This window comes from Pleurodeles waltl, chromosome 4_2 (assembly GCF_031143425.1).
Source record: "Pleurodeles waltl isolate 20211129_DDA chromosome 4_2, aPleWal1.hap1.20221129, whole genome shotgun sequence".
NCBI classification, from domain to species: domain Eukaryota; kingdom Metazoa; phylum Chordata; class Amphibia; order Caudata; family Salamandridae; genus Pleurodeles; species Pleurodeles waltl.
This window is the reverse complement of record NC_090443.1, coordinates 1,017,113,723-1,017,119,979: the sequence shown is the minus strand read 5'-3', so window position 1 is coordinate 1,017,119,979 and position 6,257 is coordinate 1,017,113,723. Positions and strand designations below refer to the sequence as shown.

The 6,257-nt window shown below is 55.0% G+C and overlaps 1 non-coding gene across 1 annotated transcript; it reads left to right on the top strand.

The window, feature by feature from the left end:
- The first annotated feature begins 5,250 nt into the window (after positions 1–5,250).
- On the top strand, positions 5,251–5,323 carry TRNAR-UCG (transfer RNA arginine (anticodon UCG)). The gene has a single exon. It is a non-coding gene; the product is annotated as a tRNA-Arg (tRNA).
- Positions 5,324–6,257: the final 934 nt, after the last annotated feature.

Genomic DNA, 6,257 nt, shown 5'->3' with positions numbered 1-6,257 from the left:
GCGCATGAGTATGATGATAGACTCAGCATATCTGAGAAATGACCTGCCTGGGGCGACTGCAGAACTGCTGAAGAAGATGGTATATGTGTGGGGAAAATAAACAACAAGGAAACATGACCCCAATATGTGTTCAAACACATAATAAAGAATAAACCCAAGTCAAGATTCCTCCCTGCCCTGATCTTCACACCTTTCTGCACTAGGGACCATGTACCACAGCTGGGAAACTGCACCAGGGACCATGCACCACAGCTGGGAGACATCACCAGGCACCATGCACCACAGCTGGGAGACTGCACCATTGCACCAGGGAGCATGCACCACAGCTGGGAGACATCACCAGGGACCATGCACCACAGCTGGGAGACCGCACCAGGGACCATGCACCACAGCTGGGAGACCGCACCAGGGACCATGCACCACAGCTGGGAGACCGCACCAGGGACTATGCACCACAGCTGGGAGACTGCACCAGTGCACCAGGGACCATGCACCACAGCTGGGAGACTGCACCAGTGCACCAGGGACCATGCACCACAGCTGGGAGACATCACCAGGGACCATGCACCACAGCTGGGAGACTGCACCAGGGAGCATGCACCACAGCTGGGAGACCGCACTAGTGCAACAGGGACCATGCACCACAGCTGGGAGACTGCACCAGGGACCATGCACCACAGCTGGGAGACTGCACCAGTGCACCAGGGACCATGCACCACAGCTGGGAGACATCACCAGGGACCATGCACCACAGCTGGGAGACTGCACCAGTGCACCAGAGACCATGCACCACAGCTGGGAGACATCACCAGGGACCATGCACCACAGCTGGGAGACTGCACCAGGGAGCATGCACCACAGCTGGGAGACCGCACCAGTGCAACAGGGACCATGCACCACAGCTGGGAGACTGCACCAGGGACCATGCACCACAGCTGGGAGACTGCACCAGTGCACCAGGGACCATGCACCACAGCTGGGAGACATCACCAGGGACCATGCACCACAGCTGGGAGACTTCACCAGGGACCATGCACCACAGCTGGGAGACTGCACCAGTTCACCAGGGACCATGCACCACAGCTGGGAGACTGCACCAGGGACCATGCACCATAGCTGGGAGACCGCACCAGGGACCATGCACCACAGCTGGGAGACCGCACCAGTGCACCAGGGACCATGCACCACAGCTGGGAGACTGCACCAGATACCTACACTAACGAAGAAGGAAACACGGAGCAGGAAAGAACTTCAAACAGTGAGACAATCAGACAGCGAGTGACTGAGAGGAGAGGGGTAAAAATACTACAATAAACTGGAGGTAAAGAGACTCACAGTGAGACACTCAGACAGCGAGGGACTGAGAAGAGAGGGGTAAAAATACTACAACAAACTGGAGGTAAAGAGACCCACAGTGAGACAGTCAGACAGCGAGGGACTGAGAAGAGAGGGGTAAAAATACTACAACAAACTGGAGGTAAAGAGACCCACAGTGAGACAGTCAGACAGCGAGGGACTGAGAGGGGTAAAAATACTACAATAAACTGGAGGTAACGAGACCCAGAGTGAGACAGACAGTGAGGGACTGAGAGGGGTAAAAATACTCCAAACAACTGGAGGTAAAGAGACCCAGAGTGAGACAACAAACAGTGAAGACGCAGAGGGGGCCGGGGAGACCCCAGGGGCTGCTGAGTCCAGATGAGGTGACTCCTCCCACATTGCTGTGGTTGTGTCATGTGACAGCCCCCTAATACCACAGGAGTGAGGTGCAGCTCGAGGCGCTTTACAGACACAAGTGATTCCCTCCGCAGCAGAGCATGAGAATGTGGGGGATTAAGAGGAGTGATGAGGGGCTGGGATAGAAGCTTGGGGGACCCCTCCCTGCCCCCCAATGTGTCCAGCTCACAACCGAGGCCGCTCTGAGCCTGGGAGTGACAGGAGGGGCCCCCAGAGGACGCTTTATCACTGTGACCGCGTGGCCTAGTGGATAAGGCGTTTCACTTTGGATCAGAAGATTGAGGGTTCGAGTCCCTTCGTGGCCGGACTCCTTCAGCAGCTCCAGGATATAAATGTGTATGAAACCCACGATAAGTGCGCGCACTTCAGTGTCTCTACTTTTAGAGCAGAGGATGCTGGGGGGGGGGGGGTGATTGAAAGAAATGCGCACAAGACCTTGTTTACAAAGGCTGCCACGAATTTGCTCCAACATCCTGCAATGTGCCCCCCCCCCCCCACTGAAGCTCTGGCTGTGCCCCTCACTAAAGCACTGCAGGGCGTCCCTCAGTAAAACTCTGTTCAGCTTCCCTCACTGAAACACTGCACACTGTCCCCCACTGAAGCACTGCACTGTGTCCCTCACTGAAGCACTGCACTGTGTCCCTCACTGAAGCACTGCACAGTGTCCCCCACTGAAGCAAAGCAATGTGTCCCTCACTAAAGCACTACATGCAGTGACTGTCACTGCAGCGCTGTAGGGAAGACACTGCAGCTCTGCACAGAGGACACCTGGAGGCCCCCACAGGCATCACCTGCAGCTTGTGCTGCACCTGTTCCCAGCAGGTGCTGCACTGACGGGTGCAGGCACTGCACTGTGAGGCTGCAGGCACTGCACTGAGTGTCTGCAGCTGCTGCAGTGAGGGGTGCAGACGCTGTACCGAGGGGCTGCAGACGCTGCACTGAGATGCTGCATCCGCTGCACTGAGAGGCTGCAGGTGCTGCACTGAGGAGCTAAAGGGCGCTGCACTGAGGGGCTGCAGCCGCTGCACCAAGGGGTTGCAGGTACTGCACTGAGGGGTGCAGGCACTGCATGGAGGGGCTACAGGGCGCTGCACTGAGGGGTGCAGGCGCTGCACTGAGAGGCCGCAGGTGCTTCACTGAGGGGCTGTAAGCGCTGCACTGAGGGGCTGCAGGCTCTGCACTGAGGGGCTGCAGCCGCTGCACCCAGGGGTTGCAGGCACTGCATTGAGGGGTGCAGGTGCTGCACTGAGGGGCTGCAGGTGCTGTACTAAGGGGGTTCCAGGTGCTGCTCTGAGGGGCTGCAGGCGCTGCACTGAGGGGCTGCAGTTGCTGCACTGAGGGGCTTCAGGTGCTGCACTGGGGGGCTGCAGGCACTGCACTGAGAGGCTGTAAGCACCCTCTCTGAGGGGCTGCAGGGTGTTGTACGGAGGGGCTCCAGGCGCTGTACTGAGGGGCTGCAGGAGCTGCACTGAAGGGCTGCAGCCGCTGCACTGAGGGGCTGCAGGCGCTGCACTGAGGGGCTACAGGTGCTGCAGAGAGGGGCTGCAGGAACTGCACTGAGGTGTTCCAGGCGCTGCAGTGAGGGGTGCAGACGCTGTACTGAGGGGCTGCAGACGCTGCACTGAGATGCTGCAGCCGCTGCACTGAGGGGCTGCAGCTGCTGCTCTGAGGGGCTGCAGGCGCTGCACTGAGTGGCTGCAGGTGCTGCACTGAGGCTGCATGTGCTGCACTCAGGGGTGATGGCGCTGCACTGAGGGCTGCAGGCGCTGCACTGAGAGGCTGCAGGTGCCGCACTGAGGTGCTAAAGGGCGCTGCACTGAGGGGCTGCAGCCGCTGCACCAAGGGGTTGCAGGTACTGCACTGAGGGGTGCAGGCACTGCATGGAGGGGCTACAGGGCGCTGCACTGAGGGGTGCAGGCGCTGCACTGAGAGGCCGCAGGTGCTTCACTGAGGGGCTGTAAGCGCTGCACTGAGGGGCTGCAGGCTCTGCACTGAGGAGATGCAGGCTCTGCACTGAACAGATAACTATATATGACCCCGGACAGAGGACCCAACCCACTGCTTTTCTTTCCACCCTCCTCCAACTGCTGCTCAAGTTAATGCCCCACCTCGGCTCTTATTATTGGGGCAATAAAGTCTTCACTCTGCGCCTTTGTGTTTCAGAAATCTGAATGAGCGCTAATTACCAGTGAGTGACGCTGCATCAGCCACTGAAGGGCCATCTCTGCCCTCAGTCTCTTCACTTTCTGACCCTCAATTGTCTCCAAAAACAGGAGAAACTCAGGACCTGGCTCCGGTGTGTATCTGACAACGCACCAAGCAGGGCCCTGGAATGATACAATTCTGTGCTCTGTGCTCTGTCTGCAAAATGAAGGATTCACTGCACTTGCCACAGAAATCAGTGTCAGATCCAACAAGAGGGATGTTGTTTCAGACGGGACACAAAACACTGCCCTGTGTGTAAATACCACAAACCAACTAAAGGTGACGTTTCACCATTGTTGTGGGCGGAGCTACACAGTGCTTGGATGGTGATTGGACCATAAAAGACAAACCTCAGGGACCCCCCTGGTATCAATATGTGGTCAGAGGACAAGTGTCCGTCACTTTATAACTTACAAGTGCGGGGGGGACAGTTGGGTTTGTTTACGCGCGGTGGATTCTGGGTAATATGCTGAAGGTAATAAGCACACACGCGGTGAACGGAGTGGAAATAAAATGAAGTGGGATCTCTGTAACCCTTTGGGTTTGAGAACAGAGAGGTTGTGGGAGCTGAACCAGGACCGCCAGGATAAAATCCAGGAATCTTAACCACTAGAACACATGGAGACAGCTGGTCACTCCCTGGGTTTAGTACATTTGAGAGTGGACGGTGACCACATGGTCAGTCATTGTTTGTTCCAGTGTTGAGAGCACAACGAGTCTCTAGAAAAAGAGAAGAACAAGAAATAAATTACTCCACTCTTGCATGAATCCCGGTTTGTGGGGTGAGGCTGGTGATTACCGCTCTGGGCAGTGGTAACACAGAGACCCACAGTAACATGCATTAGTGGGAAGGAAACAGCCCAACAAAGACTCCACAGAGAGTTAGGGAGAGAGGAATACAAACAGAGGCAAAGAGAAAATAAACCACCGAGACTGGAAAGAGGAATAAAGACTGACAGAGAAAAGGATGAGAATAATACAGACTCAGGGTGAAAGAAAAGAGACAAAGCGGGTAAACAGAGGCGACGGAGGCTTCAAACCGCACTTGTGAACTTGTTCACACGCGACGAGGATCCGGATAGGACACAAACCTTAACGCTTTTACAACTCATCACCTCTCAGTCCTCCAGGAAGCGGGGGAAAGGGGGCGATGGTATCGAGCAGCAGTGAGGACATATAGCGCCTGGAGACAAGTGCTTGTGAGCAGAGGGCGCGCTTTCTTTCTGTAAAGCACATGATTGGATGTCAGCAGCGGCCAGGGGTGCTCGGAGACGGATGAATAGTACATATATAGTGCATTACCTAAGCGACCGCGTGGCCTAATGGATAAGGCGTCTGACTTCGAATCAGAAGATTGAGGGTTCGAGTCCCTTCGTGGTCGGATATTTTTTCAGCCACTACAGAAAATACATTTTATGTTTTGACAATCATGCCCGCATTTGAATGTTTCTGTTCTTAAAAGAGTGCAACTTTCTACGGAGGAGGTGGTGACTCTGACACATAAAACCTCTTGTAGAAATGTTACGCAATGTTTCAATTCATAAACTCGCGGTTAAAATCCTAAAGTGTAACCTTCTGTTCTAAAGCCCTGACCCGCGCCCCTCACTAAAGCACTGCTCGATGTCCCTCACTAAAGCACTAAAGCAGTGCACACTGTATCTCACTAAAGCACTACACCGTGTCCTCACTAAAGCACTGCACTGCACCTCTCATTAAACCACTGCACGGTGTCCCTCACTAAAGCACCGCAGTGTCCCTCACTAAAGCACTGCAGGGTGTCCCTCACTAAAGCACTGCTCGATGTCCCTCACTAAAGCACTAAAGCAGTGCACACTGTATCTCACTAAAGCACTACACCGTGTCCTCACTAAAGCACTGCACTGCACCTCTCATTAAACCACTGCACGGTGTCCCTCACTAAAGCACCGCAGTGTCCCTCACTAAAGCACTGCAGGGTGTCCCTCACTAAAGCACTGCAGGGTGTCCCTCACTAAAGCACTGCAGGGTGTCCCTCACTAAAGCATTGCACGGTGTCCCTCACTAAAGCAGTGCACACTGTATCTCACTAAAGCACTACACCGTGTCCTCACTAAAGCACTGCACTGCACCTCTCATTAAACCACTGCATGGTGTCCCTCACTAAAGCACCGCAGTGTCCCTCACTAAAGCACTGCAGGGTGTCCCACACTAAAGCACTGCAGGGTGTCCCTCACTAAAGCATTGCAGGGACAAGCAGGGTGTCCCTCACTAAAGCAGTGCACAGCATCAATCACTAAAGCACTGCACAGTGTCCTCACTAAAGCACCGCAGGACGA